Here is a 23879-nt window from a genome sequence, read left to right as displayed (position 1 = left end):
GCCGCGTGCAGGGCACTCGACAAGCATTATCTCGTTCCATCTTCACCCTGCCTCTGAGGGGTGGGTACTGTTATTGTCCCCATTTATAGACGGGGAGACTGAGGCTCAGAGAGGTTGGGGAACTTGTTTAAAGTGGCACAGCTAGCAAATGTGTGCTTGGAGGGGTGGGTGAGATGCGGATGGGATTTTGTCATAATAACAGAAAAGACACGTGTATATAAAACGACCAAGCCAGTGACGGATCTGGGTTCTGAACCCAGCACTGGGGCTGACGCTCTCAGTCTGTGCTTGCAACCAGTGCGCACACCTGCCTCTCTGTTACCATCATCCAGACAGGCCGTCCCGCAACAGCTCTGAAAGAGCTCGTGTGCTCCTGACGGGGTTCCCTGAGTACCGGTGCTGGGTCTGCAAATGTCAGACAGGATGGCATCGCCACCTGAGGGGTCAGGTGAGCTTCAGCCTACCCTCTGCTGCACCTGCACGTAAAGAGAACAAAGCGAGGCGTGGAGGAAGTTGTTTTGAAGAGTCCTCTCACGAGCCCCGTCCTCATCGGCACTGGCCTCCCTCTCCCAGAGTCCCCACAGGACGGAAGTCACAGTAGGGGGTCGGCTCAGGTTCCTGGGACCCCCCCCCAAGCCACGGGCTTGTAATAACAATAACGACAACAATAATAATAAATAATACAATGAATATTCCCTCCCACTTGTTGGTTTTTTTTTTCTTTTTCCTTTTTTGTCTTTTTAGGGCCGCCCTTGCAGCCTATGGAGGTTCCCAGGTGAGGGGTCCAGTCAGAGCTGCAGCTGCCGGCCTACAGTACAGCTGACGGCAATGCCAGATCTTTAACCCACCAAGCGAGCCAAGGGATTGAACCTGCGTCCTCATGGATGCTAGTTGGGTTAACCACTGAGCCACGACGGGAACTCAACTTCCCAGGTGTTCATTGCTTTCTACAGCTGGCCTCTGGATCCAGATCTGCCAGCTTCATCTCTCCCCCTTACCGGCTTTGCGACCTGGGGACAGGTCATTTCTCTTCGAACTTCAGCCTCCTCCTGCATACAGTGGGGACGGCCAGGCTCACTTAAAGACAAACACGTCTTTATGTAATCCTGACTGTCTATGCAAGACTAATGTGTATGCATGATTTGATTAATTCTCACAATCACAAGAGCTCCCACCGGCAGGTACTATCCGGATGGCCATCTTATTAGAGGCGGACACTGAAATGCACAGAGGCGACTGCAACCCACCAAAGGCTCAGCCAGTGGCCGATCGGAGATTTAAATTCATTTCGGGGCGACTCCAAGGCCCAAGCTTTTACTCATAACACACCTCCAGGGTTACTGAAATAAGTAGGGACGAAGAATGTTAAGGGCTTAACCCAAGCGCCCCGCACACAGTAGGACCCAATCATCCACAGGGAGACGCCGCTGTTGGGTGACTGTCCTCTCGCTGGCCCCACTCAGCTCCAGGGCAAACCGCAAACCACGGGCACTGCAGGCAGCAGCCACTGTCCCCGCCCCTCCCAGCCAGGTTGAGGAGCGAGGTGAGTCACCTGCGGAAAGAGGATTGCCAAACTGATACCAATCTCAGTGGAAAAGAGGTACTGCTTTTAAAACAAAACAAGAAAGACAAAACCTGTACAGCCAGACTGCCCGGCTTCCTTCCTTGGCAGCTATCTTAATGGAATCTCAAGTTCATCGAACTCTCTCTGAGAACCTCTTGAAGGGAACAGCACCCAGGTTCCCGGCTCCGGTCTAGAAACAATGCGTTGGGTAACCAGACACTTGTGTCAACAGCCAGCTTTAGGGAACAGACCCGCCCCCTTGCCTGGGCAGCAAAAACCGGTCTTACCTTCAGAGCAGGTGTCTTTCCACTCCAGCTGCCAGGAGCGGAACAGACTATTTCACGGGAATAAGGCCGTGCTGCCTTGGGGCCCTGAGTGTAGCGGGTGGTGGTGATAAAAGGCCACCTGTGAGGTCAGGATGCCTGGGCTGAAACCCCAGCTCAGTAACAACCTCTCGGAGCCTGAGTTTCCTCCCCTGTAAGATGGGAAGAATAAGACTACCCACTTCTGCAGGGCTGTTGCTTGGATCTGACGAATCCATTCACACGTGCGCCATGCTTGCAGCAGTGCCCGGCACGCAGTCACGGCCATGGCACTTTCAGTAGTTATAATATTCATCATAGTGATGATAACAATGAGTATTAGCTTTACTGTCATGTGCAAATAGCTTTGAACTCTCCCCATCCATGGCGACACAGCTCATGGCAATACTGTCACAGGCAGATATGCACAATCACAAAATTTTCAGGCTTGGCGACAGAACCTGGTAGGCAGGGTCGGAGTCTGCTGTTGGGAAAAGAGCTGGCTGGGGATGAGGGTGAAAGAGGTGGGGGGAGAGGCCAAGGGTTGGGGTATCACAGGCACCCCCCCTAACAACAGGGCCTGGAGGGGGTCAGGATGGACAGACCTCAGCAGAGGCCTCCCCCAAACTCAGGGGAGGCTGAGGCCAACCTCTCTGCTCAGCCTTTGCTTCCAACTCCCCCCCCCCCCAGAATCAGAGGGACCAGCCGGTTTGGGGGCACATGGTAGAAAGGAAGGTTCCAGAAGGCGTAGGCCCAGAGGGTCACGACACAGCACTAGGCGAAGGGGACAGTATTCCTAAATATCCGTAAGCCAGGAAGTATTTTAGGTGACCCCCGGGGGTGGAAATGCGGGATTTCACCCGAGCCCTGCACTCCACTGGGGAAAACACCCTGGTTAAGACACCCCCCACCCTCTCGTGCTCCAGAAACAGCACAAGGAAAGAAACACCCTCCCCCAACATGCTCTCCTAAGACCAAAGCGTGCTGCTGCCTTCTCTGCCTCTGACAAGGTCAGGCTCAGGATCACCCACCCACCCCCAACCCCCGACAAACACCCGTCTTTGCTTCATAAATGAGTCACTGGATTGCTTGTCCCACTGGTCACCCAAACCCCTGTTAACCCAACTTGGGTTCAATTTCCTCCTTCCTGCAGGTCACTCTCAGGTGAGCTGGCAGACACCCCCGCCCACCTCGCCCACCCTGGAGAACAGGCTGGCCTCAGGGCCAGCCGGGTCGCCCACCTGCTGGCCACTCCTCTCTGTCCCGCTCCCCTTCAGACGACCTCCCCACCCCCACTCTTTCTAGCCTTGCTTTTCCATTAAAAGAAAAACCTCCCCCCAACCCTGCGATGCTCACACACTACTGTCAGGGTGTCCCCCGCACCCCCTCTTTCCTGCTCGGAGAAATCCCTCCGAACAAAGTCCCGCCTTCCTAAATCTGGACTTGGGTTTTTCGCTGGACAGAGGGAAAGCCCTTGCGTGGGAGGCCCCGAGCGCTGTGGTTTTCGGGAAGGCTGGGGTCTTTCTGGCTCGGCGGCTTCCCCCCATCACGAGGAAGCACGGGCCCCGCCTGCGCCCCCGTTTCCACGGAGGAGCCGGCTTTGCACGGAGCCTCTTCTTCCGCATCCCCGCCTTCCCCGCAGGTCCTCCATCCTCTCCCTCCACCTCACCCCGACTCTGCCTCTTCCTGCCCCAGCTGGTCCAGGACGTCGGCCGGCATGTGGCAGCCAGGCCGCCGCACTCCCCACGTGGGCAGCGCCAGGCCCACATCGGCCCCCAGCTGCCTTCTGCATCTCTGTGACAGGGACAACGACGGGGCCTCTCCTCGACTTCCGTGACCCAGGAGGGGGCTGGCCCCCCTCCGGATTGGCTGCCCACGGTCAGGCCCTCACCTCTGGTCCCACCTGCTGCCGGGTGAGGTCACGTGATGAGAAACACAGCTGCTCGGACAGCAGAGCAGCAGGAGGTGGTTCTGTTCAAAGGTGGAGCCAGCATCAATGGGTATTGCCACTCAAGCGGGCTTCAAGACAGCCGGCAAGTCTCTTTATGAACCCTAAGAACCACTCTTTGGAGGCCCGTTGGGAATGCAATCCCGGCTGCTTGATTTGTTCATGTCTCACTCTCCCAGGATATCACCTGTTTTATCCTTTTCTCTTTTACATGCTGCATGGAGAACAACTGCAAGGGACTTCACCCCGTATGGTCCCCCTAGAGAGTTCCGTGACGAGCCCAAATAAGGGAAAATCTGTCCACTGCGTTGCTTGGTCTGGAATAATCCTTCTGCGTTTAAATAAAAAAAAATCTGTTTTTGTCTTTTGTTTTTGTTTTTTCTGGGGCTGCAGCAAACAGAACCCCCCTTTTTTCTTTTCTCAATTTCAGCAGGTCAGGATGCCACGCAGTGCGCCGAGTCAGAGGAGGCTGCGCTCCCTCTGATGGGGTTGGTGGCGTGTTCAATCATATGAAGGCACCAGGCACAGTGAAATAATGAGGATGAGCCGTGCAGACGAGTGGCCCCAGAGGGACCAAATCCGAGGTTCCCAATCAGGGGCCCACAAACAAGGCGAGACGCCGCATTCAGGACTGACCCCTGAAAGGCATGTTGCGGATGATGAAAATGTCAGGGCTCCCTGGCTCCCCGGGATTTATAATTGGCCTGCGAGGTAGCACTTGTCTGCTGGTCAGTTCCTGCTGATAAGAGGTTCTGCTTGACAGTTACTGAGGTCTTTGATAAATAAAATATAGGAAAACAGATGAATTATTACTTAATAAATGCAGTGGTGTTTGGGGGTTTTTTATAGAGTGCAGGGGTTGAAAACTGGCAGCGTATGGGGCTTCTTCTCCGTGGTCTGCTCTGGGTTTGGGATTTGGTTTTACTTGTTGAAGCCAGCATTAAAGACTGTAGATCCCCCCGCCCCCACGCACACACAGACACACCCCTCAAAGACAGAACTACGCCTTCTCTTAAAAACTGGTCACACTAGCCACACGTCTGGGTTGGGGGTGGAAGGTCGGCAAGGGGCTGTAGCGAGTACCAGCTGCTGCTCGTGGATGGGGCAGGTGGGCGCCAGCCCCTCCCAACTTTGCAGTGGCCACTCGGTGATGGTGGCCATGCAGCAGGCACCTGCGCTGTGTCCTCTCACCTCCCTTTGAACTGGGAAGACGAGAAGCAAGAACCACGGGGCATCCTGAGTGGGCTTGTGTGTGTGTGTCTTTTGCTTTTGCTTCCGGCACGTCTTACTCACGGACTTTATCTACTGGCTTCTCTAGGGAGGGGTCAGCACGCTGTGCCCATGGGCCCAGTCTGGCCCAACACCTGTGTTCCTAAATAAAGTTTTATTAGGACATCCTGAGGCTCGGTTGTGTGCAGACTGTCCATGGTTTCGTTCACATTTCAGCGGCAGAGACGAGCAGCTGCACGGAGCCTGGCGGCGCTGCCAAGCCTAAAATATCTATAATCTGGCCCTGAACCAACAGTTCGCTGCCTCTGCTCTAGGCACTTGAGCTCCTGGCCCTGGGGGAGAGGGACTCACCCGACTGGCTTTTTAACCATTAATTTAATGACTTAAATTCTCTGAGCTTCAAGTGTCCCGTCTCTAAAACGGGGCAGAATGAGATTCTGTTTCCATGGGCTTGTTGGGGGGACTCAGTGAGATGAAACATGAGCCTGGTGTGCAATGGAGGTAGAGTGTTCAACATGCGGTATCTACTGATATTAGTCACAACACTGCTTCTAAAAAAGACAAAAATAACAAAAATCACTCCAAGTGTTGTTTTAATGTTAAGAGTAGTCACATGGGCAAATGCCTGGTTAAGAAGATGTGGTTTATAGACACAAGGGAATACTACTCAGCCATAAAAAGGAACGAAATCATGCCATTTGCAGCAACATGGACGGAACTAGAGACTCTCATACTAAGTAAGTCAGAAAGAGAAAGACAAAGACATATGATATCACTTGTATCTGGAATCTAATACACAGCACAGATGAATCTTTCCACAGAAAAGAAAATCATAGACTTGGAGAACAGACTTGTGGCTGCCAAAGGGGAAGGAAAGGGTTGAGATGGATGGGGAATTTGGGGTTAATAGATGCAAACTACAGCCTTTAAAATGGATAAGCAACTCCTGCTGTATAGCACAGGGAACTATATCTAGTCACTTATGATGGAGCATGATCATGTGAGAAAAAAGAATGTATATATGTATGTGTGACTGGGTCACCTCACTGTACAGTGGAGAATTGACAGAACACGGTAAACCAGCTCTAATGGAAAAAATAAAAATCATTATTAAAAAAAAAAAAGGAGTTGTCACATGGGAATGTCAGGACATTCCGGAGACTTCATATTCCTCCCTAAACCAAAGGGCCCCCCGGCATCTCCTGGCTGAGGTGGCGGTGGAGGGCAACACCGCCCAGGCTGCAATTTAGCTCCAGAGAAAGAACGTGATAAGGACACATGCTGGGGGCACCAGGCTGGCCAGCTCGGGCCTCTGGGTCTCCACCTCTATAGTTCCATATCCCATGTTTGTGCAAAACTCCAGAGAGACTGATGAGAAAGCTGGCACCCGGACAGCCTTTACTCAGAGCTTCAGGTGGGTCCTTTCTACTTTCATCCACGTGCACCCGGGAAGCCTGGCCCAGGGAAGAAGCAAATGGGGACAAGGGTTGGGGGCGGGGCTTGTATTCTTGATAGTGGGTCATGAGTGTGGAGGAACCGATGACTGAATAGAGGGTCTCCTGCCTATTTATCTTTATTTTTTTTTCCTGCTGTACAGCAAGGGGATCAAGTTACTCTTACATGTATACATTTTTTTCCCCACCCTTTGCTCTGTTCCAACATGAGTATCTAGACATAGTTCTCAATGCTACTCAGCAGGATCTCCTTGTAAATCTATTCCAAGTTGTATCTGATAACCCCAAGCTCCCGATCCCTCCCACTCCCTCCCTCTCCCGTCGGGCAGCCACAAGTCTCTTCTCCAAGTCCATGATTTTGTAAGAAAAGTATTTACTTACATAGAGTCGAGGTATAAATCCCCCATCTCATCATCACCTCCTTCCCCAGCATCGCTTCCAGCACCCCGACTCCTATCACCCTTAATATCTGTAACAGCACCCCTATCGTCCAACAAACATTTATTGAGCACCGACTGTTAGAGTCAGCAGAGGGGACAGGAGAGCTCCTGGAGCTTACCTTGCAGTGAGGGGAGCCAACAACCAAAACAGAGAGAACAGGAGCTAATGCTGTGCAGGGAAGCGAGGTGGGGTGCTGTCGGGGAGTAATCAGGGAAGCACTTTCTTTTCCAGGGGAACCACTTGAGCAGCGACCTGAAAGATGCGTGGAAGCATCTGTGAGGATCAGAGGGACCAGCGCTGAAGGTAAGGAAGGGGGCAAGTTTAAAGGTCACATGGCAGTCCTGACCCTGGCATGTTAGAAGGAGGTCACTGTGGCTACAGCCTTGTGGTCCTGGACCAGCATCCAGGTCACCCGGGGGCTTGTCAGAAATGCAGAGCTTGGTCCCCGCCAAGAGCCCGTTGGGTCAGAACCAGCACGTTCACAAGACCCGCAGGTGATCTGTGCGCACATTCCAGCTGGAGAAACCCCGGGACGAGCACAGCCGGACAGGGGGCAAAGGGGCCGCAGAACAAGGATGGGGAGGGAGACGGGACCCAAAACACACAGGGCCACCCCTGCCAAGGCAAAACGGGTGAGAGGCCACCCTCTGTCCTTTGTGGCTTGTGTTCTATGATTCCAATCACCCGAAAAGTACTGACTTGAGTGTGCCCTTTCCGTGAGGTACTACCCTAGACATGGGGCAGGGGTGTGCTGGTTAGTGTTTAACAACTGGCTCTAAGGGAGGAATTCCATCATGAGTGGCGGCCAGGACTTCCATCTGTGTTAAGACAGAAGGAGAACAGCAAAGGCACACACTGGAACTTCACCTCTTCCTCCGTGACCGAGAGCCACCGCTTGGCTGGGTCTGATAACAGCTACCAAATACTGGACGACTATTTCTTTAACTCTCTGTGCTATTGTCAATTTAACACAACACACGTTTAAGTTTAATCTACCCTATCAACCTTTTGGGCTTAAATCTGGATAATCGACCAAACAATACACCAAGCTCTGCACCATTGACCCTCAATGCTCTGTAGTGTGTGCTGATTCCTGTGGTGTAAATACTCCCACCACAGGCAGCGTCAAGCTGCCAACACGACGTCACACAGCACCGTGCTACACAGGGTGTCCACCCTCCGGATAAAGAGATAAGAGTACAATCACTAGGAAGTGATGAGTTTTGAGTATTCATTATCTTTGTCTGAAGTATAACTTAAAGTTTTTGCAATTTAATTTTTAATAATGTCTATATTTAGCCACCAGCTTACAATATTTCTTCAAATGTAACAGTTGGCTCTCCCAAGCTGGAGGAGGAGCTGGCTCCAAGTGTGGTCCATGACCAACACCTGTGTCACCTGGGGGCTTGTCAGAAAGGCAGAGCACGGTCTCCTCCATGGGCCCATTAGGTCAGTGCTGGGTGGGGATTTTAATCATGCATGGGGCAGAGAGAGCCCATCTTTTGACCTTACAGCTTCATGAGGGATCTCGTGCTTTATTAAACCCAGCATCCACTTGTCAAAAGGCAGAAGGTGGGAGACGAAATGGTCCCACAGGTTGTTCCAGCCTCCAGTCTGGTCCAGGAATGCCTCTTCTTCAGGGTCCTCCCCAAGAACCCAGGCTCCAGAGCTCCTGTGATGCCCACCTCTCTCCACACAGTGAGTCCAGTGGATACCCACCAGGACAGGAGAGGAAGAGGAACCAGGAGACTGGAATGAAGAGTATTTTGCAGAGAGAACCCTCGGGAATAATCACCTTGACGGACCCTTCCCAGATCGCTGGGCCACCACATGCAGGAGACAATGGCAGGGCATGTAAGGTCTTGAAGAAGGGCTTCTAACAGCTGGAGCCCAGCCTAGACTGAGGTCAAAACTCTTAGGCCTGGAGCCAGGAAGGGAACTACCTTAGACATCGATTACCTACCATGGGCAGGTTGAATGGTTCATGATGCACCACTGACCCTCAAACAACCTGGTGGGGCTGGCATCTTTGCCAGTGTCAACTGATGGAGAAACGGAGGCTCAGAGGGATTGAGGAGCTTACCCAAGATCACACAGACACAAGACGGCAGGGCTGAGACTCAAACACAGGACGTGCACAGCCCTTTGCCTGTCTGGAAAAGGCGCCAAGGACACAGGAGACCCAGGTCTCCTGATTGATGACACTGGGGCCACGCCAATAGGCAGTCCTGTCCCAGGCCCCTAAGTGAGGCAGGGCCATTCCTGGTTATCTGGAATGGCTCTCTCTACCCACTCCGGGTCCCCTTTATGGCTCGTTCCTTCCCTCCCAGGTTCAGCGTTATTTCCCTTTTGTGATTGTTTTCCTGGAAATGCTGCTGCAGACACCACCCTTGTCCCAGCCACCATCCTTGTGACATTCAATTATCCTGGTTTATTAGGCTCTTTAAAGCTACTTTACTGCTCTCTCCTTGCCATGACCCCAATCTTCATTTACCTCTGGCTTTCTCCGGGGTTATTGATCATCAAGAGAACGGTTGCCATAGACGTAAAAGAAACAGGGACACAGGCACAAGAAGGCTGCCTTCTTTCTGGCTGTCAAGTTTGCTTCTACCAACAGCACATTGATAGATGGGGGTGGAGGGGTCTCAGCCTGTATCCTGTCTCTTTTCAAGCTCCTACCTACGAGAGCCTCGATTCAGAAATAACAACCATGTAATAAAATTCTCTACTAGTTTAAGATTTCCCAGTGCCCTTTCACATGCGTAAACATCTTAGTTAATTCTCAAAACAGTTCTGAAGTGCAGGTGTGTCATTATGCCCATTTACAAGTGAAGAAATGGAGAGAACAGAAAGGGTATGCCTGAACTTCCCGCCCTGGACAAGAGAGTGAATCCTCATTCCTCCCGGGTCCTCCTTCTTACAACTGAAAGTCCCTGGATGTTACAGAGCAAAGAAGCATAACAAGAGTTCCCCTCTCCCAGTGGGTGTCAGCAGGGCTTCTACTCCCTACCTGCAACAACAAAGCAGAGGGAGCCAGCTCTTCGCTCTTTTCCCATCCCTGTGCCAAGGAAGCCAAGCACAGGGCTCAGAGCTGATAAGGTGGTGTGAGCTGGTTCTCCACTCTCACTGGAAAGCTGTCAGCAGAGCCCAGGGGGAAGCTTACGGCCATCTACCCAGCTGCAGTGAGGCAGTGAGAGTGAGCATTCACCACTGCCCGGATGGTGTCAGGGGGTTCAGTGGGAAGCTGATCATACAACCCATCCAGCCTTCATACTATACCTCAACGGGAGCTGCCTGCTCAAAAAGAAAAACGGAACAGGAGCAAGGGTCTCGTAAGATAATACTCCACATGTCCAGGATAGAATGGAAAAATCACCCCCTGGATCAAGAACCAGGAAAATCACAACTTGGATTAACAAAGACACTCAACAGGGATCAATACAGAAATGAATCAGAGGTTGGGATGATCAAGAATGCAAAGGCAGCTGTCATAAAAATGCCTCGGCAAGCCCTTATGAATTCTTTTGAAACAAACAAAAATAGAAACTCTCAGTGAAGAAACAGAAGTTATAAAAAGAAGACCCAAACAACAAGGTCCTACTGTAGGGCACAGGAAACTATATTTAATATCCCGTGACAAACCGTAAGGGAAAAGAACACGAAAAAGAATATATACGTGTAGCTGCATCACTTTGCTGTACAGCAGAAGTGAGCACACTGCAAATCAACTACAATACTTTTTTAAAAAATAACACATCAAAGTCATGTGAAAATAAACACAGCCATAAAAATAGATGCAAATTAAAAAAAGAAAAAAAAAAAGGAACACCACATGGAAATTTAAAAGCTGAAAAACACAATCACCAGGAGGGAAAAAAACCCAAAAACCTCACAGGTTGGGCTCAACAGACGAGGGGAGATGACAAAGGAAAGACTCAGCAAACTTGGGGACAGAGTAATAGAATTTCCCAGTGTCAACAACAGACAGAAAATAAGCTGAAAAAAAGACAAAAGATCCTCTGGGTCCTTGAGACAGTAAGAAAAGAATTAACATTCCTATCTCTGAGTTTGAAAAAGAAGAAAGAGTGGGAATGAAAAAGTATTCAAAGAAATCATGGCTGAGAACTTTCCCGGGTGGAGGAAGACATAAACTACAGGTTCAAAGCCCTGACTCGATTTCAAACTGGATAAATGTAAAGACGCTCACATAAAAACTACATTTCTGCAAATTAAGACAAAGAAAAACTATTGAGAGCACTAAGAAACAATACATAACTTACCAGGAAACATCCACTTGAATGATGGCAGATTTCTCATCTGAAACTATGGAGGCCAGAAAGAAGTGGTTTGACATTTTTCAAGTGCTATAAAAAGAACTATGAACTGCAAAATCGGCTTGGCAAAAATATCCTTCGGAAATGAAGGGAAAAAGAGACACTCTCAGATGAAGGCAAACCAAGAGCATTTATTGTCAGCAAACATACTCTTAAAGACTGGGTAAAAGACGTGGTCTAAACAGAAGCTTTGTAAAATATAACATCTGGTTTTTTACCGAGAATTTCTATTTTTTCATTTGTTTCAAGAAAGCTTAGAACTTCAGAAAGGAAAAAAAAAAAAAAGAACTTTGGGATGTGCAGAAATAAGGATACATATAATAGATTATAACTCTCATGATGAGTATCCTAAATTGTATTTGATAATTGAAGCAAAAATTATAACATCTGATGTGATATCCATGTATGTAGAGAATATTCTTAAGACAATTATATATATAACCATATAAGTATATACACATATATACGTGTGTGTGTGTATATATATACATATTTTTTAATGAGAAGGTTAAAGGGAACTGAGTGGAAGTAACATTCTTACATCTTACTCAAGTGGTAAAGCATTAATTATAATAGACTACAAAAATTGTGTGTGTGTGCGTGTGTGTGTATATATACATATATATATATGAATCCCCACAGCAATCAATAATTTTATACAATCTCGTCCAGAAAACAGAAGAGAAAGTAACACTTATGGCTCATTTTATAAGGCTAATATTACCCTGACACCAAACCCAGATAAAGATAGTTAAAAAAAAAAAAAGAAAAATCCAAGCCACTATCTCTCATGAATTTAAATGCAAAGCTCTTAAACAAAAATTTTAGCAAATTGACTTTCTCTTTCTGACTTCATTTACTATGAGAATCTCTAGTTGCATCCATGGTGCTGAAAATGGCCTTACTTTGCTGTACAGCAGAAATTGAAGGAACACTGCAAATCAGCTACACTTTAATAAAAAAAATTTTTTAACCTTAGCAAAGTGAATTCAGTTAATTATAAAAAATAATCATATACCATAAATAAATGGGATTTTATTCCCGGGACGCAAGGCTGGTTCAATATTAAAAAAGAAAAAAAATCAATGTAATTTACCATCTTGATAGGCTAAGGAAGAAAAAAATCCTATGACCAGATCAACCTACGCAGGAAAAAAACCCAAGTCTGGCAAAACCCAACATGCATGCGTTATAAAAGCTCTCAGGAAACTAGGATTAGAGGGAACGTCCTCAACTTGATAAAGAACATGCGCCAAGAGCTTCAGTTAACACCACTTAATGGCGAAATACTAAATGAGAAGTTTGGAAACAAAAGAAGGATAGCTTTGCTCACCACCTTATCTGCCTCAGTACTGGAGGTTCTAGCCAACACAATAAAGCAAGAAAAGGAAATAAAAGATATATAGCTTGGAAGAGAAGAAACAAAACTGTCACTGTTTACAAATGACACATGACTGCCTATGGAGAAAATCTAAGAAGTCTACCAAAAAGCTCATAGAACTAATAGGTGAGTTCAGCAACATCCCACAATGAAAGAGCAACCAACAGATTCTGATCCCATTTCAGTGTCCTAACAGTGAACGTGTGATAAATGAAACTACAAGCATTTACCGTGGTTGTAAAGAAAATGAAATCGGTATAAATCTAATAAAACGTGTACCTGATCTGTATTCTGAATGTTACAAAATACTAATAAAGTAAATAGAAAAAAGCCTAAATAAATGGAGACATATACTACGTTCACAGCTTGGAAGATTCAACAGAGTAAAAGATACCAAATCTTCCCAAATTGATCTATGGTTTTCATGCAAGTACTGTCACAATCCCAGAAAGATTTTTTACAGCTAAGAAGATTCTAAAGTTTTTATGGAAAATCACAGGACCCTGAAGTCTTTTTTTTTTTTTTTTCCAGCCACACCCTTGGCATATGGAAGTTCCCAGGCCAGGGATTGACTCTGAGCCACAATAGCAATGTATGCCACAGCTATGGCAACTCCAGATCCTTAACCCTCTGTGCCACAGTGGGAACTCCTGAAAGTATTCTTGAAAAAGACTTAATTGGGAGAAATTTCTCTAATAATGAGGCTTGCTTTATAAGGTAGTTACAGTAATCAAAACTGTAGTTTTGGCAGAGGGATTTGGTACACAGATCAGTGGAACAGAATAGAGAGCCCAGAAATAAATTCACACAAATGCCCAACTGATTTTTTGGAAAAGGGAGAAGAGCAATTCAAGGGAAGAAGGAGAGTCCACTCAACAAACAGTGCTGGAATAACTGGACGCCCAAAAATAAAAACAAAAGGGACCTCTATCCAAGCCTCACGCTTTGCGCAAAAATTTACTCAAAATGGGTCGTGGACTTAAATGTTTTTTACAATTACAGCTGACCCTTGAACAATGTTGGGAGTTAGAGATGCCAGCCCTCCAGCCAGTCGAAAATCTGTGTAGAGCAAATCCATTTATAGACAGCCCTTTGTACAGGAGTCTCCTCTGTATTTGGTCCTCTGACAACTCACCCAACTGAGGATTGTGTGGTATTAGAGTCTTTATTTTATTATTCTATTTTATTTTTTGTCTTTTCTAGGGCCTCACCCATGGCATATGGAGGTTCCCAGGCTAGGGGTCCAATGGGAGCTGCAGCTGCCACCCTACACCACAGCAATGTGGGATCTGAGCCGCATCTGCGACCTACACCACAGCTCACGGCAACGCTGGATCCTTAACCCGCTGAGCGAGGCCAGGGATGAACCCACAACCTCATGGTTCCCAGTCGGGTTCGTGAACCACTGAGCCACGACGGGAACTCCAGGTACTGTAGCCTTTATGATTGAAAGAAAAATCTGCTTGTAAGAAGACCCTCGAAGTTCAAACCTGTGTTATCCAGGGCCAACTGTGTACAATCCTTAGAAAAAAAAAATAGGAGAAAATCTTTGCAATATGGGGGCAGCCAAAGAGTTTATTGAGGGAATTCCCTGGTGGTGCAATGGGTTAAGGATCCAGTGTTGTCCCTGCTACGGCTCAGGTCCCCTGCTGTGGCGTGGGTTCGATCCCTGGCCCAGGAACTTCCATATGCCACAGATGCAGGCAAAAATAAAGTTTACTGAAAGCACATTTAATAGAAGAAAAAATTGGTCCACCGCAATTCATCATAATTTAAAACTTTGCTGTGTTGAAAGACCCTCTTTAAAGGATGAAAAGACAAGCAGTGGACGGAAGGGAAATATTTGCAAACTACATGTCTGACAAAGCACTCATAGCTAGAATATAAAAAAAAAATCTCTCAAAATTCACAGTAAATACACAATCCAATTAGAAAACTGGCAAAGGGCAGGAAGCCACATCTCACCAACGAGGATAAAGAGAAGGCAACAAGAACAGGAAAAGATATCTACCCCACGAGTCAGCAGGGAAACGCAACCCAAGCCACAAGGACCGACACTCCCTGCCTATCAGAAGGCGCGAATAAGAAGCAGTGCTAAGATCAGGCGAGGAAGGATGCGGAGAGAGAATCACTCCTACAAAGCCGATGGGAACACAGCACCACAGAACAGGCCCTCTGGGGAAGAGTGTGGCGCTTCCTTATAAAACGAAACACGTGCTTCTCACTCAACCCAGCTACTGCCCTCCCGGGCATTTATCCCAGAGAAATTAAAACTTATGTTCACACTAAAATCTATACAGGAATGGTCACAGCAGCTTCTTCTTAATAGCCCCAAACTGGAAACAACCCAAATGTCCTTCAAAGGGTGGGTGATTCAGCAAATGGCAATGCGTCTGTACCACAGAACCCGCTCCAGAAATAAAAGGAAAAAACGAGCGATACATTCGCGAACTTGGACGGATCTCAAGAGCATTGTGTTGAGTGATAAATCCAAAACTTGAGAGATGACGTAGCTCATGATTCCATTTTTATAAGCCTCTTGAAATGATAAAATTAGAGGTGGAGATTAGCGCTTGCCAGGGCCTTCCAGGGAGAGGGGGAAGGAGAGGTGGTTCTGGCTTTAAAAAGGCAGCACCAGGGATCTTTTCCACGGAATTGTGTCGACTGTGGTTGGCAGTGGTCACACATCCCACACGTTATGAAACCACATGGAACTGAAAACACACATACGCACATGCAAATGAATGCTTGTAAAACGGGAAGAGCTGAGTAACATTGGTGGGTCAGAGCCACGGCCCCTTCCTGCTGGGATTTTGTTTTCTTTGCTTTTTATGGTTGCACCTGCAGCCTAGGGAGGTTCCTGGGCTAGGGGTCGAATCAGAGCTGCAGCTGCTGGCCTACGCCACAGCCACAGCAATGCCAGATCCGAGCTTCATCTGCAACGTACACCGCAGCTTGAGGCAATGCAGATCCTTAACCCACTGAGCCACAGCGGGAACTCCCTCGCTGGGATACTGTAATAAGTCATGCAAGTCGGTATCACCGAGGCAAAGGAGGTGAAAGGTACCCAGGATCCTTCTGCTTGTTTCTTACAACCACCTGCCTCTTCACTGCAGTCTAAAGGTTTTTCTAGAAGGTCACACCTGTGTGATACGGAGCAGGGACTCAAAGTTACATCGCTCCTGATGCTCCTGCTCAATGGAAGATGTGCTTCTCGGTGAGTCAGAGGACACAGCGTTGGAAACGCCCAGAACTTGCACGCTCGTGTCTTTCTCCGGGAAGGAGATGCGGGGTTGGTTGGTAGGGAAGGTCTCACAGGGAACGGGGGTGGGGGTGGGGGCAGGCCATGCCAAACACACCGGCAGAGGTTCCTGGGGCAAGTGAGAAGTGCCACGTGGTGGCAGAGACAACCAAACGCAAGGGAGTCAGACACGGGGAAGACCCCAAGCCAGGAGGGTCTCAGGAAGCTTCGTGGAAGAGGCCGTTCTCAACAAGCTTGGGGTGGGCTTGACCCACCCGCCCACTTCTAGTGAACAGATGACAGCGAAACTGGCGGATGTCTTTCTGAGATGAGCTTACAAAAGTCTGATGGCCAGCTTGATAGCTCCCCTCCCCCTCCCTGCCCTCTCTCCTCCTGACAAGGCAGCTCCCCCCCTATGAACGGTCCTATGGCAAAGTTATGTGGCAAGAGCCTGGGGACTGGCTCTAGCCAACAGCCTCAGAGGAGCAGAATTCTCCCAGGAACTGTTCATCAAGCCTGGCAGCAGATTCCATCCCAGGTAAACTTTGCTCTGACGCTGCCCACCCCCACTGCAAGATTCCAAGCCAGAGGACCCAGCTAAGCCACGCCTTGATTCCCAACCCATGGAAACGGTGAGAAAATAAAAGCATGTTGTTTTAGGCTGCTTAGTTGGGGAGTGATTTGCTGTGCAGCAAGCAGTAACTAATATAGGAGATGATGTTTCTCATTATCCAGCAGGTTAGCCCTGGCTGGTTCCCATGGTGGCTGCAGAGTCCCAAAAGGGAGAGCAGAAGCATGCAGCCTCATGGGGTTTAGAATCGGCACGTGTCACCTCCACCCAACTCTATTGGCCAAGGCAAGTCTCAGAGGATTCAGCAGGTGGGGAAATGGATGCCACCTGTGGATGGCAAACACCTGGTGGTCATGGTGCAACGACGCCTGGATACAGCTCTGCAAACAGTCAAAAGCCCGCAGTGGTCAGAAGGCGGATTTCGGAGCGGCTGTGAGACACACAGGGTGACACCAGGCTCAGAGGCAAAGTCCAGTGGGTGGGGTGAGTGGGACCTGGCTCCAGTCCCCCCCCCCAGACCACTGCAAACCCTCCTCCTTCCCTCTAATCCCTTCCTTACATTATAGACTGAAAGGAGCTTGCCAGCAGGCCACCTTCGAACCCCCCACAGCTCCTCAGGCAGACAGGACAAAGCCCTGCAAAGCAACACCACAGTTTGGCCCTGGCCAGCCTCTTCTGCCCCCTGCCAAAATCTCCCCACCCTCGACCCCCAACTGTCCCGGATGCCTTGCAATGCTTTGGGGCAGCTCTCTGTGACCTCCTGCAGCCCCTGGACCTGCTGCGTCTGTGCCACGCTGAGTAGTCTGATCTCCAAAGACCAGAACCTCATCGCTGACAAGAGTTGCTGGAAAGTGGCAGTGAATTCCCAGAGCCACCTGGGAACCAACATCCCCCCAGAGGCAGCCTTTTCCGCCGCAGCCCCTCACTCCGTGGCGGGACCCTCTGAGGCAGGTGATCTGCACCACTTCCCAGATCTCCCTGTGGGGTTCAGTGCCCCCGACCCCTATCCCAGCTGCCCACGCGGTGGTGGCCAGCTTAGCCACAGCCGCCTGCTGGGCTGCCTTCCATGCCTGTGTCACTTCCCGCCCTCACCTCACATCCCAATGACTCGTCCCCCGGACGACCCCGTGTCGCCCTCTTACCTTGGGGCCGTGACACGACTCGTGCTGTCCCCTTCCGGTTTGTCCTCCAAACTCAACTGGGAGGTGTCCTCTAGGAGCCCTTCCCAGTCACCCTGCAGCCCCTGACCATGACCCGTCTGAACCAGGCAGGTGCGAGGGTGGGGGCGGGGGAGGAGGGCAGGAGGAGGTCCCGCTGTCCCCACCTCCGGGGGCTCTGTCTCCTTGCCATAACACTGTCAGTGGCTCAGGGGACCGAACCGCCCCACGAGCAGGTTCCCCGTCCGCGTTTTGAGCATGAGGAGCGGGCCCCGAGCCAAGGCTGCTGGTGCACTCTCAGCACAAAGGCTGGAAACATTCAGCGACTCCCGACCCGAGAGGCACCGACAGCGTCCAGGACGCTGAAGATTCCTGGGCTGCTTCTCTGCCCTCGCCCCATCGTCTGGAAGCGCCGCCACCCGGCTCGTCGAATCTTCTGGGCTGGGTCAGTGCACACATCCGGGGCCTCCGACCTGACCTCGCAGGCGGGGCCAAAGCGTGAGCAGGGGTCACGCACGCTGCTGCCTGAGCCTCTGAAAAAAATCCCCCCACGAGGGTTTGCGCCAGGGACGGGGTGGGGGCTGCTTCTGAAATTCTGCAGTTTTAACGGTGCAAAACTCAGCTCTGCAAATGCTGGCCCGGGAGGACAGGGCCCTGGGGGCGGGGGTGGGCGGTAAGAGGCCCCCGCCGTCCACGCTCAGCATCCCCAGTCTGTGGGCCTCGCTCTGTGATGAAGGCACTCTTGCAAGCCTGGCTTTCCTCTCCAGACCCCCGCACACATCCCCTCCCTGACTCTCCCCCGCAGCTTCGCTTTCCCCCTCTGCCCCCAAGAAACTGACCTTTCTCCCTTCTCTCCTCACACTCATTCCCCGGCTGGTCCCCGCCCCTGAGGGCTCCCCCACCGCTGCCAGGACCCCGATGTCCGTTCTCACAGGCTCTCCAAGTAGGTCCCACGAGTCAAGTTAAAAGTTAACACAGCTCAGGACGGCACCGTCGGGGCATGGCCCCTCCCCCCAGCGCCCCTCCCACCTGCCCTTCCAGGTGCCCTCTGGCCTTGCCTGTGCCGCCACCTGCGCCCAGCCACACTGCCCCCACCCCTGCTGGCTGGGCAGGAGGATGGGGAGCCTCCTGGTTCCTCCACCTGGGCCACAAACAGTCTCAGTCCTGCGCAGGCGCTGATTGCGAGCGTCCTCTGGGGCCGGGTCACAGGATGCTGAGCAGTGAAAATGACCCGGGTACAAGTGTGTGAATCCCTGAGGGACCAAGGAGCGACGTGATGCATGTGGCTTTTGTAAAACACCATCTCACAGTCCGGGCTGCCATACGCTTGCTCCTGGACAATCATTGCATTTCAGCACTGTGTGGGGGTGAATTTCGTTTCCACTCGGCTTCCCTGAGGGCTGTAGACAAAATTGCAATTTAGATTCGATCAATAACCGTCTATTGAGAGTCTATTCTTTGCCTGCAGATCGTGGGCATTGTGGGGACACAAAGGGAGACGACGTGGGAGGAGCTTACCATGGAAACGTCTCAGTTCCTGCTCCGGGGTATTTACCTTGGCCGGGAAAACAAACAACAGGAACAATGGAGGGAGGAAAGTGAGAAAACAAAAAGAATGTCCTGGGTTTGCAGAGAGGACAAAGTTCTGTGTGGGCAGGTCTGATTTAGGGGGTTCTGTCTCTGCTCTTCCCCCAGCTTCTGCGGACTAAAATTCCACCATTAGAGATCTATTCCTCTGATTAAACTTTGCCCTCCCTCTGCCAGTTCTTCTTCTTTTAAAAAAAAAATAAAAATAATTCTAGAAAGCGAACGCTATGCCCTTGCTCTCTTAAAACAGAAATGACACATGCACGTGTGCATTTGACATGCATGCCAGCTTGGACCCCAGGGCAGTAGTTGCCTGAAGCATTGTGCTGAGAAACCTCAGGGGCTCTATCCGGCCTGTAATGCAGTGGATCTCAGGTTGATTAGCTATGTCTGCCGTGGGTGCAAGAAGGGAAGAGAGGATTTACCTCACACCCCCCAGCACACACACACTGCCCCAGGCAGTGGCAGGAGTGGCTGGAGGAACACTAAAAATCTGATAGCCCGGCCACCCAAGGAGGGACTTAAGAAGAAAGCCTCCTTAGTGCTCCTCGCATCAGGTCACCCTCTGGTCTGTCCAGGCTCTGAGAAGCCTGCAGCAGGAAGCCCTGGGCCCTGTCCTGCTCTCAGAGCTGTCCCAGATGTCAACCCACCTGGCCTTCCAGCCACATACTTTCTGTTCCAGCCTCACTGAACTGTTCCCCCCAGCTTTTGAAGGCACAATCACACACACACAGGGTTGTATATATTGAGGTTGCCCGATGTGGTTTTCAAAAGCTACACAGGCAGTGGTTTACTGTGTGTTTACGATGTGGCGTGAGCGCCACAATCAAGTTAATACATCCATCGCCTCATGTAGTTACCTTTTTGTGTGCAGTGTGGTGGAAACCCTTAAACCCTCAGCCACTGCCCAGTATAGCTATGGTGCCGTTCACCGCCTCACCATGCTGCACATTCGCGCCCAGAGTTATTCTTTTAACTGGAAGCTTCTCCCGTTTCCCGTGGTAACCACTGTTCCACCCTTTGGTTCGATGAGTTTGACTTTTTCAGATTCTACATGTGAGACTCCGCAGTATTTTTCTTTCTGTTTCTGGCTTATTCCACTCAGCATGGTGTTCACAGCTTCATCCAGGTTGCCTCAAATGGCAGGATTCCCTTCTTTTTAAAAAAAAAAAAATATTTTTTTTAAGGGCCGCATGTGGAGGTCCCTGGGCTAGGGGTCCAAGCAGAGCTGCAGCTGCCGGCCTATACCACAGCCACAGCAACATCAGATCCGAGCCGCGTCTGCGACCTACACCACCGCTCACGGCAATGCTGGATCCTCAACCCACGGAGCGAGGCCAGGGATCGAACTCACAACCTCATGGTTCCTAGCCAGATTTGTTTCTGCTGTGCCACGACGGGAACTCCAGGATTCCCTTCTTTTTAAAGGCTAAAGTCCACACTTTATCCTTTTCCGCGTCAGTGGATGCTTAGGTTATTCAAGAGTCTCATTTCCTTTCCTTTCTGTGTGCAGAGCCAGAAGTGGGACTGCTGGACCACGTGGTCTTTCTGGTTTGGAATTTTTGAGGATGCTCCATACTGTTTTCCATCATGACTGCACCAGTTTACCTTCTTATCAACAGAATACACGGGCTCCCTTCTCTCCACAGCCTTGCCAACACCTGCTATTTCTTGTCTTTTTGAGAATAGTCGTCCTGACAGGTGTGAAGGGATAGCTCGCTGTGGCTTTGATTTGCATTTCCCTGAGGATGAGTGATGCTGAGCATCTTTTCACACACTTCTTGGCCATTTGTAGGTCTTCTTTGGAGAAATATCTCTTCAGGTCTTGGCTCATCTTTAAAGCGCTTTTGTTTGTTTTGTTTTGTTTTTTGGCCCTGCTGAACTCCTCAAAGAGCCTGGCTCTGCCTTTATCTCTGCTTTTCCTAGGCTGCCTAGGACATCTGTGCCCCTTGTCTCTGCAGGGGAACTCATACTACGTAACTCCATCAGGACCTGTCGCAAACATCACCTCCTCTAAGAAGCCCTCCCTGATTCCTCCACCAGAGCCATCAGTCCCCGCTCTTCGTGGCTGTCCTCACCCTTTATTTCCCTCTCCTTCGATGTGTCTCCCTCTCTCAGGAGACTGAGAGTTTCACTAAGAGCAGGGCCAGTGTTTGACCTCTGTGAATCCAGACCCAGACCTGGGCCTGACACACAGCTGGTGGGCAAAGCCCACTGGTTGAATATATGAACAAATGAGTGGGTGAACGAACAGACTTCACAGATGGCAGCCTGGTGCTGGGACTCGGCATCGAAACCGTGTTCCCAGGCTTCTCCTTGTGTTCGCACAGTAGTGCACTGACCTAGTAAATAGATTCCAGATCTCCAGGGCCAGACACAATGCAGGCTAATTCCCTCCTGCAAATCCAGTGTGAGTTGTCTTCCTATTAACCGCATCCTTTATTTTCTGTTCGGATGCCCTGTTGATGCTGCAGGGACGGCCCCTCCCAGGATTAGGTAATTCCTAGAAACAGCGAACAACTCACCTGCGGGCACACCTTTCTTATGCAGACCAGCCAGCCCAGAGCCCACCCCACCCCACCCCTCCTCCGTGGAGCTCCCACCCCCTGGGCCACCATCCCCTACCCTCATCACCCAGGGCAGGTAGCAGCAGACAAGCAGGGACAGCCCTGTGCCCTGGCGCCCACGAGAATTATTCAAACCAGCCAGAACTCAGCCTGCTCCCCCTGCCTTGTCCTTTCCTTCTGCAGAAACCGCAGGGAGGGCTCTTGTCCACAGAGCCCCCTCCTCTGCCTCCAGACGGACCCTGGGGCTTCACCACGTGGCCCTGCCTGGCCTCCGTGCCCCCTGCTCCTGGGAACCGTGAGTACCAAGCCATCTCTCCAATGGCAGTTGTATCCTGATCGGATGACCTTATTGGACTCACTGCACTGCATTTTAGAGCAGTCCTCTGTTCGGTGACTCAGCCCTCCAGGATTCTTCCCATAGAGCCCCCCCTTCACCCCATGCCCCCCCACCCCCGCCAAGTTCTGTAGCAAGTTAAAGAGGGTGGGACCATCTCCCACCAGCTGTTAACTGCTCCTGCCCTGAAGCGGTGGGTGCCCCCTCTGCTCACCACCCAAAGGCCAGAGCCAGTCACACGGTGCCACTTAGGCAGAGGGGGCAGGGCCGAGAAATCCGGGGGTGGGGGTGGGGTCTCGATCATCCCAGCCAAATTAAGAATGAATCACCCATCTGAGGTCAGTATTATTTAGTTGAATAACGATGACATGCTGTGACTGTGGAGTACCCTTTGCTGCGGACATGACCTAGTTGGTCACCAGAAAATACGGAAGCTGCATGTTAAAAAAGCAGAGACTCTGAAGAGATGAGGTGCAAGGACTGATTGGGCCATAAATGTGCTGTGGCGTTAGCGCCAGGAGTGAGATTAATGGGCCAAGGCCCAGGAGCTCACCCCCTCTCACCTCTGTGGGCCAGAAGCAGATGGGGGCCATGTGGGGACAGCTGGCTTAGGCTGCGACGTGGCCAAAGAGGAAATGCGTGTCTGGTCCCGCCTCTCTTGTGGTGCCTCTGGGGCCTGAGTGTCCCCAGATGTTGGCTGTGAGAGGTGGCGTTAAGCAACTTAACCCTCATCGAGTTCTGGAATCTTCCTGACCAGGGCGGGGTCTGCAGAGGAGAGAAGCTGCAGGAATATTCGAAAGCACAGCTTCTTTCTCCCCCAGATATTAACTGCAGCTACTTAAAAGTTGTCAAACTTTGAAGCTTTTGCCCCTTGCTTCCCCCACCCTGGGTGACACGCGGCGACGCACCAGGTGCAAGCGGAGCGAGAAGAGAGCCGTTCCCAGAGGCGGGAGAGGAACCCGACTGTGGATGAGACCCAGGCCAGGGCTCTAGGCGCAGCATCGTATGGACGCCTCACACCCATCCTGGAAAGAGGTTCTCCTTTTTACAGATGAGGATGCAGGGTTCAGACGGGGTAGGAAGCCAGCCTGGAATCTCCCTGGGTTTCAGTGGGCGATTTTGACCCAGGGCCCCCCTCCTGCTGCCGCAGTCCTACTCAGGCCAGCCTGCAGCTCCGGGATCTGGAGATTAAGGCATCTCACTCCCAATCCATTGCCCGTTTTAGCGCTGGCCGTTACCAGAGAACAATGGCTTTAACCGTGTGGAGGAGGCATTCCGGAGGCCCCCCCTGAAAGCTGCAGAAAAAAAATGCACAGACCCGCCTGCAGGCACGTGCACAGTTTCAGGGTGTTTGTGGGTGTCCCGGATGGAAGCAGAGCTGGCCGGGTGCAAGCGCCTTGTGTGTTGCAAACACCCTGTGGTTAGAGAGTTGCTAGGGCAGTGTGAGGACATCATGCAGCCCAAGGACGGGCCCCTCCCCGCCCCCCGGACAAAGACTCAGAGGGTCATGTGTTTGTTCAGTGTGCCTGCCCGTCACCCCCACGTAGAACCCGGCCTTCCCTTTGCGCCCCGAGCTGCTGGTGGGGGAGACTCCTGCCTCCTGCGTGTCACCCTGGAGCCCAGGAGTGGACCTTTCCTCCTTGGTGTCACACGGCCTTTCCCTCCTCCTTCCCCAGAGCCCCTTGTGACCTTCCGTTCTGTGACGGGGTCGTCCAGGTCCTGGCGAGGAAGGCAAGCCACCAGTCACACAGGGACCAGGATGCGGGTT

The sequence above is a fragment of the Phacochoerus africanus genome, chromosome 5 (genome assembly GCF_016906955.1).
Source record: "Phacochoerus africanus isolate WHEZ1 chromosome 5, ROS_Pafr_v1, whole genome shotgun sequence".
NCBI lineage: Eukaryota > Metazoa > Chordata > Mammalia > Artiodactyla > Suidae > Phacochoerus > Phacochoerus africanus.
Note: the sequence above shows the minus strand (reverse complement) of the source record.